Source organism: Silene latifolia, chromosome 6 (assembly GCF_048544455.1).
Source record: "Silene latifolia isolate original U9 population chromosome 6, ASM4854445v1, whole genome shotgun sequence".
Taxonomy (NCBI): Eukaryota; Viridiplantae; Streptophyta; class Magnoliopsida; order Caryophyllales; family Caryophyllaceae; genus Silene; species Silene latifolia.
Genome location: NC_133531.1, coordinates 129,587,244 through 129,600,519, shown reverse-complemented (window position 1 = coordinate 129,600,519; position 13,276 = coordinate 129,587,244).

The following is a 13,276-nucleotide window of genomic DNA, read 5'->3' as shown; positions in this document are numbered from 1 at the left end:
CTGATGTATGTCTCGGACCGGGGGAAGCGCATAAGCTCGTCTCCAAAGACGAGAATGACGAGGTGGTCAACGTCCGGATAGCCGCCGAGGATGCAACATGCAATCCCTCAAAGTGGCAAAGAAATCGAAAAAAGGGAAAGGTCTATCCTTACAACAGGAGGGCGACCTCATGGATGTAACTAGTGGCTGACTAGGCCATTAAGACGCTGGTAATCTCGGGAATAATCTATGTAGCGGCGGAGGTGTCCAAAATTGTGGGCGCCCGACGCATGTTTTTACCTAAATGAAAAATCATCCAAGTCTTCCATCGTAAATGTTCGCTCTTCCCATAGTCACTAGGAAGCAGCAGACGCCGACTCACACATTGTCATACCGACAAGAGCGGCAGTCTTTGTCGATCAAGCGATGTCTGCTCACACACTCATACCGACAAGAGCGCGCGATCTCTATGAAGAAACAGCGCCGTCGCAGTCACCCCAAGTAGTAGACGCCACGGCCGTCACCCCAAGAGGTTTGACGCCGTCGCAGTCACTCCAAGTGGTAGACGCCACGCGCTCTATGAAGAAACAGGCGCCGTCGCGGTCACCCCAAGTAGTAGACGCCACGGCCGTCACCCCAAGAGGTTTGACGCCGTCGCAGCACTCCAAGTGGTAGACGCCACGCGCAGCTCTATGAAGAAACAGGCGCCGTCGCAGTCACCCCAAGTAGTAGACGCCACGGCCGTCACCCCAAGAGGTTTGACGCCGTCGCAGTCCTCAAGTGGCGACGCCACGGCGCCTCTATGAAGAAACAGCGCCGTCGCAGTCACCCCAAGTAGTAGACGCCACGGCCGTCACCCCAAGAGGTTTGACGCCGTCGCAGTCACTCCAAGTGGTAGACGCCACGACAGTCTCTATGAAGAAACAGGCGCCGTCGCAGTCACCCCAAGTAGTAGACGCCACGGCCGTCACCCCAAGAGGTTTGACGCCGTCGCAGTCACTCCAAGTGGTAGACGCCACGGCAGTCGATAACAAGAAGCAGATGCAGGCTCACACTTGTCACACACCGACAAGAGCGGCAATCACCGACGCGGTGATACGCGCGAGCGTTCACAATGCCTTAGAAGCGTTAACACAATTGAGACACGCACTCTAGACCGCCTCGGCCAAGCCGAGGCGGGAACAAAAGAGACACTCAATTAATAACGGAAGGAGACAACCTGCACAAAGACGGAGACGCTAAAAGGGCAGTCGAAGCTCAAATACTAGCGCAAGGAAAAGAAGTGAAGTAAAAACGAACTCTTATTAAATATATTCAACGAATTACAAGAAATTACAAGGATAAGCCAAAAGACAAAAGGTTACAGAGGTTATCTCCCTATGTCCGTTGTTGCTCGCCATCGCCAGCGGCAATGCACTTTCTTCGATGGGTAACCCAAAGGCTCCCTTAAGACCTCTCGGCTTCAGCTCGGCTTTAGCCTCGGCGACCTCGGCCGCCTTTGCCCGCTTGGCTTCCTCCTGGGCCTCTTTAGCCTTCTCGGCCCGAGTCCTTCTTCGGCCGGCCGCCTCCTTCTCTGCCTTCACCCTCACCGCCTCTTTAGCCTTCTCCGCCACGGCCTTCTCCTTGGCTTCGAGTTTGTCATCGAGCGACTTGTCATATCTGCCCCACGGAAAGGAACCATCAAGAGGGAAGAGCTCCTCAATCACTTCCCTAGCAGCTCCTTCGGCTAAATCCGGAATTCAAGACACATGTTAGGGAGCATGACGGTTTGGAGCATCTCAATGTCCTTCTCCTTTTGCCTAATGACGGCATCTTTGATCCGAACCACCTCCGCCTGGGCCTTAAACAGGTCCCTGGATTCATTCCTCTGCCGGAGGTAGAGGTCGGCGTGCCTCTGAACAAGTGTACACTTCCCCAGCAGCTTAGCAGCTTCGGTGCCGCAGCCTCGCCTTGGTTCTCTCAAAGAAGGACCTCCTTTTCAACGTCCCCGCCTAAGTTTTCTTTCGGCCAAGAGCGCCCTCTCAAAGATCCCCTAAGCCTCCGCTCGTTGAGAAGATCCTGCTTTGCCTTCGCGGCCACCTTCTTAGTGGCATTAAGCTCAAAAGCGGATTGAGCCAAGGCCTTCTCCTGCTCTACGATACGAGCACCGGTAAGACCGTTCCACCTCGCCACTCCTTGATGAGCTCCGTGCTTTCATCTATGAGCCGGGAGAAGGAAACCTTCTGGGATGAGGAAACAAGGTGACATTTTGATCACCGGCCTGCAGATGGGGAGGAAAACCTTCGGGATGGAGAGTTCACGGTGACGTGTTGATCACCGGCCCGCACGTAACTCCCCTCCACTTGCTGCCCAACAGAGCGGCGGACGATCATGCGCCGATCTACAAAATTTAAAGTAAGCATAAGTATCGACATACGCAGACGTGCCGAAGAGCTCATCACAGGCAGCGCCTAAGGAACCGGCTAAATCTGGCCACGTAAAGAACAATACCGTGCTTGGCCTTCTTGGCCGAAAGGCGCGTCTCCTCGTCGCCAGCGGAATCAACGGTCGCGGTAAAGGCCGTCTGCTTTCTTTTACGGACAAGGGGCGACCCCTCCTCCTCGTCGGAGTCATCCCCGTTGGAGATACAAACGATCTCCACCGTCTTCTTCTGAACAGGGGGGATGGAAGGCGGAGCCGATGTCGACGCCACCACCGCCGAGGACTTCGTTTTTCGCGTGTGGCACGGCACGTTACTAACAACCTTCGCCCGGGTCTCCACCGCACTCAAGCTTTTCACCGCCGCTGCTCTATGAGATCGCCGGCGACCTCCTCCTGGTCGTTGGGGAGAGCTTTGGGATGTAAGTTAGCAACGGTCTTATCTTTGTTCAGTCCCATTCTCCGGAGGATATCCTCAGATAAGTCCGGTCCAAAATGACCTGCGAAGGAAACAAAGCAAGAGTTAAGTAGAAGAAATAAATCAAAATTCAAAGACACAATGAGAACGGTGATGGGCCTCACACCGACCCCACTCACCCTGCGCTAGGGCCGGTATGAGGCCGACATGGCAAAGCGGCTCATCCGAAGAATGATCTCGTTGGAGGAATCCATCTTTTCGGCAGCCCACCCTTGTCTACCTCAAAAAGCCGCATTGCCGGCCTCTCGTCCTCCGAGAGAAGAACCTTGCCAAGATCCATTTTGAGTTTCTTCCGGAGACCCATCCGTCATGCTCCGCCTTAGTCTCACACCGCAAGTTAACTTGATGCTTTGAAAGGAGCGGTGGCGGATAGTCGTCCGGCACCTTAACGTACACCCACCGACCCCACCCTTGCAAGAGGAAAGTTTGTCGTGAGAGACATAACCCTTCTCCGTGTGCACATCGTGCCAACCGCGCGCGAGAGAATGACGGCCGGAGGTAATGAAGTCGGCGAAATAAGTTCACCGTTGGGGCCTCCCCTTGAAGAGACAAAGCCAGACAAACCCGATTATGGTCCTCATAGCCAACGGGTGCAATTGGGCAACGGCAACGTTCATGGCCTTAAGGATGGCCACAACATACCCATTCAAATGAAACCGGAGCCCGTACTCCAAATGCCGCATATATACGCCAATGTGGCCCGGTGGAGGGCAACAGACGGCCGGCCCTCCTCGGGATAACAATCTTGTATCCCCGCCAAGAAGAAGTGGCCCTCGAAAAATTTCTCACCGGAACAGCTGGCCAACTTATGGGTCCAAACTCGGTCAACGCGTGCCTTACAAAGCAGGCCGTGATCCATAACGTACCGCCTCACGGTATTAGGGACGAGCCTCAAAGATCATCACCAAAATCGTCCGCGTCATCATCGACATCGAATCATCCTCCCATTCCTCCGTAATCCGAGGATCGACTTCGGGAGAAGGAGACCTAGGGCCCGGCTTACTAGGCCCGGCGTCGTGAAGACATGTTTACAATGAACTTACAAAATTAAAAATTGGAAAGTTTGTTTACCTTGAAGAAAACGCTCACGGAGTAACAACTATGGAAATTAGAAGACAAAGAAACCCTTGGAAGTTTAGAGAGGAAAATTTTGAAGAATGAAATTGGTGGGCAATTTCACGGGCAACCGCCCTATTTATAGGAAAAGCCCATGAAGCAGACCAATCGTGAGAACAGCCCATGAAGCGTCAACCAATCAGCGTGCAGACACGTGTCGGACATGCAACCACGGGATGTCAATCGTTGCAACAGTTGTGTCAATCAACGCAACAATGACCAAACGTCTTCAACACGCCTATTCAAATCTCTCCGCCTATTCACCTTCCTCAACAAATTCCCAAGCATCTGCTCTCTCCGCCGGCCACACGATCGACCAAGCTGCATACACCGCCGGCCGGGGCAATCAAAAATAACCGGCCTCAACCCCGGTCTCGGCCAGCGCCCCTTTCTTATCCACATCGGATGCCCAATACACATCCATGTGGAGGGGGGATATGGTACGGCCTAAGAGAGACTAGGCAGAGCAAAAGAAGCCGTCGCAGAAGAAGCCGATGCAGAAAATTTTCTACAAACTACTTGCGCAGAATATACGCTCAGACGTACATCGAAGCCCATACCACGGCATAGACTACGCTGGGGGCAAATTGATGGGGCATATTCTGCACCGCTGACCAAGTCAACATATTGAGCAAGGTCAAAGATATCCACAGCAAGTCAACGACTTAGACGACCTAGCCGATGCAGCCCCATCGGCTGTCGGCTGGTCTCGGCATGACAACCGCCACCGGACACATACCCGCGTACTCATATCCAAGACCCCTCGGCGGTGAGTCAACAGGGCCCGCCGGCCTGCCATAGAAACCTCGGCCGAGGGGTAGATCAGTCTTTCCACCTGCTAGCCACTTGGCCACTTGGCCACTACGTGACAAAAGGTGAAGCCTATAAATACTCCTCAACCTTCATTGAGGAAAGGACCCAATCCAGAAATATACAACTTAACCTAAATACACTATTCATCTGGTATAATCTTCCTTATCTCTCTACAATATATTCCTAGCCAATTAGCATACAACTTATACATCTAAGTTTACTGACTTGGGCGTCGGAGTGGGTACGCTTGGCTCAAAGCCAAGCCCTCGCCTGCGTTCATTGTTGCAGGAGAGGCCGAGAGGAACGATTAAGACCAAGGGAGAATCCAACTCAAGACATCATTCAACAAGCCACGGGTGGTAACTATACTTGCTCTGGAATTACGCCCGGAACAGGTCCATTAGCTCATACAATGGATTATCTGATTACAAATCGGATGCGACCATATTAAAACGCAAGGAGACCTTATAATACAAAAGTAGTTATTAAATTAAAATAATAAAATTGTGCACGGACATTTTAACCCAATCAAAAGTAGTCCAAAACGTGAAATAATAAAATAGAGAACGAAGACGATAAATATAAATATTCAAAATACATTATTAAATCTCAAAATAATTAATTTAATAAAATATTTTTATAATAAAATATTTTTATAAAATACGGGGTGTTACAAATGAACTTTAGGGGCGATATGAGTATTTTAGGAAGAAAATAAAAAAAGGGTAGAAAATTAAAGTAATAAAATAGGTCAGATTAATGGCGATATTACGATTATTAGTTAATTAAACACGTAATTAAAGACTACGTCAAAGCGAGAACGTAAGTTCAGGGACATAAATCATCTCAGAACAGGCGCAGCATCTGCCGTATCCCTTGGAAGAGGCGCAGCTATTCCTGCGTCTGTTCTTGAGTTGAGCTCTGGCTGTGAAGTCAGAATCGCGAGTTGTTAATGTTTGTTGGCATATTTACGATTGATTATTGATGTTTATACTCAAGTGAAATTGATTTAACATATTAATTATGTTTGACATCGTCATAAAAACGATAAAAGCGGGTTAAAACGAATTAGAACGAATTATATGTGTTTACGATGTCGGAATTACAAAAAGGAACGAACTTGAAAATCGAATAAAACTTGATAAACTGGAATCAAACAAGGAAATATGTACCAAAGAATGAATCCCAGAAACTTGATATGAACAAATCGAGTCTCTAAAATCCGGGTTTGATTTAATGACGAAAACCCTCAAATATCAAATTATAAGGGATTTAAGTCGGAAATAAAACGTTATAATTGTAAAGGAATTATTAAAACATGGTTTATGTACTGAGGAATCTTAGAAAATAGGAAAATAAGACAAAAGGAACGAAACCACGGAAAGCTGAGGAAGAAGAAGAAGAAGAAGAAGAAGAAGAAGAAGAAGAAGAAGAAGAAGAAGAAGAAGAAGAAGAAGAAGAAGAAGAAGAAGAAGAAGAAGAGCAGGAGCAGCGGCAGCCTCTGGAAGAGGCGCAGCTGCTGCTGCGTTTCTTCTCGACGTCTGGTATCCGTTGTTGCGTTAAAACAGTTTTCACTTGTAGAAAAACCCCCTACAGTGGCGGTTATAAATGACCTTTTGTGGTGGTTTTTAGAGACTTAGGGTTAGTCGTTTATCGCGGCGTCGACGGTTGTAGATGGTTGTACAACCGCCGCTATAGCTCTCCTATAGTGGTGGTTAATATACAAAACCGTCATTATAAACTTACATAATATGACGGTTGTTAGACAAGAACCGCCACTATAACTTATCTACAGTGGCGGTTATTGTTTGAAAACCGCCACCATAGGTATTTCAATAATAGCTTTGTACCACAACCTACCACTACATGTTCTCTATAACATCGGTTGTTGTTAAAGAACCGCCACTAATGGTAATTATGACGTCGTTTGTTAGTAAAGAACTGCCATTAAAGGTGAACTAATAGTGGGGTTTCATACTTAAGAATCGCCACCATAGATAGATATTTTTTTTAGAAAAAAAATTATTCGCTACCAAAATTTCGGCAACAATGTCCTATAGAATTGACAAGCCAAATAGCGAAATAAACAAACAATACATACACAAGAATGTCAGCCAACGAACTTGCATATCATCCACAAAACAATCATGTCGATGGTCAAAATTATACATCCAAGTGTATAAATAATCACATACACGTCGTAGTTAATAAACTAATTAACATTTGATTTTCGATCTAAACAGTTAATAGCCCACACCTCTTTAACATCTTTTATCTCCTCAATTAAGATTGAATTGTTGAATCTGCAATAATACATTTAGCAAATCAATAGTTAGAAAAACAATCTAAATATATTAAAATCAACATAAGACACCATCGAACACTCCTTTGTTTGATCGAAAGCTTTTGCATGAGTGAGACAAAACCATGGCAGGTAATAACTAATAAGACCTTAAAAAAGCATCAGCAAATAGTGTATCAAAATAGAACAGCAAATTATCATAGCTCGTACAATCCAAAGACCAATTTATTCAAAATTTCAATTTCATATTAGCATGTTTTAAGGAAATATGAACGTTATTAGCCGTGACCTCAGGCAAAATCCTAACTCTTTACCTAACTCGTCTAACCTGAAGAAAGCTTTCTTCATATTAACATGTTTTAAGGAGATATGGACGTTATTCAGTGTAATTTAACCCCAATGTGATGGTGCACATAGAACATTGGCTATAAACCACATGTCACGATGTCAGAGAGAAAAAGGATTACGGGTAATTTATAAAAGGGTTTTTCTAAGTCGGTTTTAAATATACTTTTGACGTAAATCTTACAATAATTGCTACAAAAATGAAATACAATAAATAAAGACGGGATTTACACCCTCATACTTACATGTTTGACGAAACGAGATTGACTAAGTTAACGTTAGTGATTGCTTGACTCGAATGTATGTAGAAAGTGCCCTCATTGGAGGATTTTAGATTAATTGATTGATGTGTAGTGGTCAAATTGGCCGGTCATGCAACATAACTGGTACTCAGAATGATCTGAGCTTACGTGGTCGATTGATCAAGCACGTAGGCGTCAAAAGTTTAGAGCAACGTCTAGAATGCAAAGGGAGAAGAGAAGGGCGGACACTCGCGTGAAAAATATGGAGACCTAAGGTCTCTATTTATACCTGATGGGGCATATTATGCACCCGCTGACCGAGTCAACATATTGAGCAAGGTCAAAGATATCCACAGCAAGTCAACGTATTAGACAGCCTAACCGACGCAGCCTGTCGGCCTGTCACTTGGGTCTCGGCTGGGCAACTAGCCAGCCGGGATACACATCCGTGTACTCACATCCAAGACCCCTCGGCATGGAGTCAACAGGGCCCGCCGGCCTGCCATGGGTCCCCCGGCCGAGGGTAGAACAATCTTTCCACCTGCTAGCCACTTGGCCACTTGGCCACTACGTGACAAAAGGTGAAAGTCTATAAATACTCCTCAACCCTCATTGAGGAAAGGATCCGAAAATAATCAATTAAACACACTAATCTGGTATAAACTCCCTTATCTCTCTACAATATACTTTGTGCCAAGTAACACACAACTTAATCCCTTTTAAGTTTACTGACTTGAGCGTCGGAGTTAGTTCGCTCGGTACCAAGCCGAGCCCTCTGTTTGTTCATTGTTTCAGGAGAGGCCGAAAGGAAGAGTCAAGCAAAGTCATCATTCTACAAGCTTACGTGGTAACAAATCTGCTCTGGAATTACACCCGGAACAATACCAAAAAAAATGTAAAGAGTTTTGGAATGACACAAACTTTGGAAAGAAATCACGGAAATATTCCGTAAACAGCCAAAACAGGGCTGGAGAAGAGGCGCAGCAGTTGCTACGGTCCTTTGATATGTGATTAGTTTACGCCGTTTCACTTCCTGTTTCTCATGCATTTTGCCTTCTTTAGCACGTTTTTAGCTCACTCTCGCTCGTGTTTTGCCCTTTATTTCATGTACATCAATATTATGACTCCTCGTACTCCTTTGTAGGGGTTTGGCCTTGGAAAAAGGCGAGACGGAATGAAGATCGAGTGAAGAAGCTAACTCGTGTTAGCTTGAGAAGAAAAGAGAGTTGAAAAAGCTGAGAAGTGTGTTCTGCCGGTACACAGGCAGCCGGTTCAGCCACCAGCAGAACACCCCCACCTGACGTCACTAAGAGAAGTGGAAAAAGCTGAAGGAGTATGCTCTGCCGGCAAGCCAGCAACGGGTCCACCGGCAGAGCACAATGTCCACATTTAATTAAGGATTGAAGAGGAAGAATCGTTTGGTCTCACTATCGGTAGACGTACCGGTAGCCGGCCAACCGGCAGAGTACGCACCAAGGAAGAAATTGGAGTATGGAGGAGTGTGTTCTGTCGGCAGACCGGTAGCCGGTCCACCGGCAGAACACACACTACAGCTAAAATTCTAAATTTCAAGTCCAAAATACAAAAGGAGCGCTACCGGTAGGCAGACCGATAGCCGGACAGCTGCGTGTTAATGGGCTTTATTTCCTCTTCATCTCTAATCCAATGAAAGACTATAAATACCCCCTCCCAAAATCAATTGTACACACACCCCTAGATCTAATTTATTTCATTTCTCCAAGTTCGAAACTTTGCTAATTACTTTACTAATCATTCCCTAATGAGAATAATTCCTTCAATATTTAGTAGATTATTAGTTCTAGTTGTTGGGTTGTAACAAGGGTGAAGATTTCTCCATCCTTATTTTCAATCTAAGTTTCCTTCTTACTATTGAATTGGTACAATTTCTCTCCTTTGTTTTCATTTGTTACATTTGTTTACATTTAAGTTTGATTAGTTGTTTATGTTGAAATTCTTCTCTTTGTTGTTAGACTGTTGTTTTTCTCTCTCTTGTTCATCTTCTCCTTGTTCACCATTGTTGATTTAACCCAAAGATTGAGTCTTTGGGTTTCTTGTGTTAAAGTTTGTGTCTTTTGGTTTAATCCTTACTCATTTTAGACTAATTTGCCTTTCCTCATAATTTTGTTGGTTTATTGCATGATTAGTAGTAGAATTTATTCTCACATCATGTTTACATTTAAAGAATCCATCTTTATTCATTGCCTTCCTTTAAGAGCCATGATTAGTGAGTAGTACCCTTGCTAGGGTGCGATTGGGCACTTACATGAGCGATTAACATGTTTGATTCCATTTAAATAGTCATTAAGGGGAAATTGATGGGGTTTACCTTAGGATTTATTTTGTTAATGTTGTGATTTGGGAATTTGGTTGATTGATGACCCTTGTCCACCAATGGGAATTGGTTAGGTCCTAGGTTGACCACCCATTTACATCCTTGGCCTATTTGGGTTGAACCCGGGAGGGAGAGCCTAAAGAGAGTGCCTTTGGGAACCGGTTTGACCTTCACCTTTGGGAAAAGGGTTGGGAAGGCCGGGAATTTATCGTATGCTTAATGACTCCTAACATTAATCGACTACCTTGGGTATGGCGCGCGTTCCTAGGGTCTTAGAATATTGTATAGGAGATTCCGAGTCATGAGTCCGGGCGGGAGTTCAGTCGGTAGGTCTAGTGTCCTTTTGTGAGCCCGGGAGGGAGTCAATAGACGAATTAGAGGCGTTTTCCCCCGCCTTGTACTCCCAAGATGACTAATTGTCGGATAACATGGTAATCACGAATGTTTGTAGCCTAATCGTGCCCTAGTCCTTCCATATCTTGAGTAAAACATCATTCCAATTAGTTTCTTCTTTGAATTTTGTTGTTGCTTTATTAGTTTCATTTGCTAGTCATTTAGTATAGCTCACCTAGTCATTTTGCCATTCAAATCCTTTTTCTTTGACTCAGCTAAACTTAAGAATGATAACAATTGGTAATCTCCCATACTCTTTGTGATTCGACCCTCAAGTAGTGCAACTACACACGTTCACTTGCGAGGTTAAGCTTGAACCATCATCCTTCCAAGAGGCGCAGCACTTGCTGCGTCATTTCCCCAGAGGTTTTCTCCTGCGGAAGAAAGATTTCCGTGTTTCTATTATGCAATTGCGGTAGGTCTCTACTTCCTTATTCCGGAAAATATGATATATAGGATATATTTTACCAAAAGATATTAAATTTAATTATGGAATAAATATCTAGAATATTCTACAACATTCCGACTCGGCATTTTAAAGGGTTTCTTAGAAAATGAAGCGGTTTTTGACCCGGACTCCAAATGAACTCTAATTACTGTTAAAACGACCGTATCGGCGCGTAGATGACGACCAAGGGGTAGACACAAGTGTTTGAGCTATACTTGACGATAAACTTACGGACTGTCATAAATCGTTCCGCGTACCAAACATGCGGCCCAATCATCACTGGGTGGTTGGCGGAAGGTGTAGAAATGAGGTATCTACACATGTAATTTTTAATCAATAATTAGCATAAAACCCGGATCTTTGAACAATATGATTATCACAAGAGTAAGATTAGAAAGCACCTACCTTGGCCCATGATGAGAAGCTAAATGCAGCAGCGGAAACGATAACGATTATTATTGAGATTGAGTTTCTCCCTCTTGACCCTTTTAGCACTTGACAGTTCCTTTCTGTGATGGAGGCGTAAGAACTTCTTTTAATGGGTTGAGAGAGGACCAATCCCTAGGGCCTTCTTTTATACATATTCACCATAAGAATATATTAGGAATTTACCTTATTTTATAACCAATAGAATATTATCTTTACATTAACTTAGCCATATAATATACCATATTTAAGCCACAATAAAGTAATAACGATTACGGACTTATGAGCCGAACTTATAACTCAGAAGTCCAACATATACTATTTTGAGCTTTTCTTAGTTGTGTTAAGACAATGTTTACATAGACAAGTTACACTATCTTAACGCTAACCCGCGAAAATTCAAAAGGCAATGATTGTCAACCCTTAGTGCAACTGATACCTTCCCCTTGAGGAAACCAATTATATAAATCACCTCTGACGGACATATTCGTCGTAAGCTTGCGACGAGTTAAATACTATCCAAATAAGGAGATAAGACAAAAGCAAATTGCCTAAGACTAGCATTCTATTTTGTCTTATCTATCCATGTGGTAGTATTTGACCCGTCACAAAGCTTGTGACGGATATACCCGTCACAAGAAAGACTTATTGTATATAATAAATCAGTTTGTCTCATTATAGACGGACACTATCCGTCTATAGCTATAGACGGATAGTGTCCATCTCACAAATTAAAGTAGATAGTGCAAGTGGGGTATCCATTTTCCACCCACTTACACTACCCACTTTAATTTGTGAAAGGACACTATCCGTCTATAGCTATAGACAGATAGTGTCCGTGTCTATAATGAGAATTTGTGATAATAAATAGCTTTAACTAGTTTTAAACCCGTGCAAAATTGCACGGGTATGTATTTGGGCCGGTATTAATGATTTTGGATGATTTTTTTTTTTTTTTTTTTTGGTAATTATCTAGTTGGTTTAAATCAACGATCCACATAGTTAATATTTACACTTATTTCAAATACGTGTTCAAATGTAATGGTTTAAGAGGAAATAACGTAATACTATTGTAAATAAAATTTGCAGACATAAAAAACTTTACATCCCGAATAAAGAAATATAATTTAATAATCTACTTTAACACAGCTTAGTGTAACATCAGAATATCAAAGTTTATATGATTTATTGGTGAAATTAGTGTGTGTGCTAATAAGCCCATATACAATGAAGTACATGGATCGATAAATAATACTTCGTATTTTGTTTTGATGATTGAATATTTCTTATTTTTAACTAACAAATTCAAAGATGCCGTATACTTCCTCCATTCAACTCCACTCTACCACTTTACTTTTTCACATTTGCCAACGCGTGTTTTACGCGGTAAATATCGTTAACTACATATTTGCAAAAATTATAAAAAATAGATATTTTTAGTGTACTCGTAAAGACGAATTAAACAAGATCCCACATGAATGTATTTTCACTTATGTATTGAGAAAAAATCAAAATTGAATGTGTATTTGTGAATAGTGTAGAAAATAGAAATAGGTAGAGTGGAGTTGAATGGAGGAAGTATATCATAAAATTTCGAATTGTTAAAATAAAATTAATAACCTGTATACAAATAAAATCAAAGTGTAAAGCTTGGGCTATTATCGCTTTGGACTCGTTGTCAGTAAATTTATTGCATATGTATAAATATAGTTTTATCAAATTATTCGGAATGTATAAAATTATTTCATAGTATTATTTTCATTTATTCCGATTTGTAATTCAAACCGCTTATATGCCATTAATTTCATTTATTCGGAATGTATAAAATTATTTCATAGTATTTGTTCTACGACTGAATTTGTAGGATATTTGTATTGGCGGAATTCTGAAGAAATATACTCATTTGCACACTTACGGGTCCCACCATAACATGAATTTTAAAAAAAAAAAAATTGAATTAATG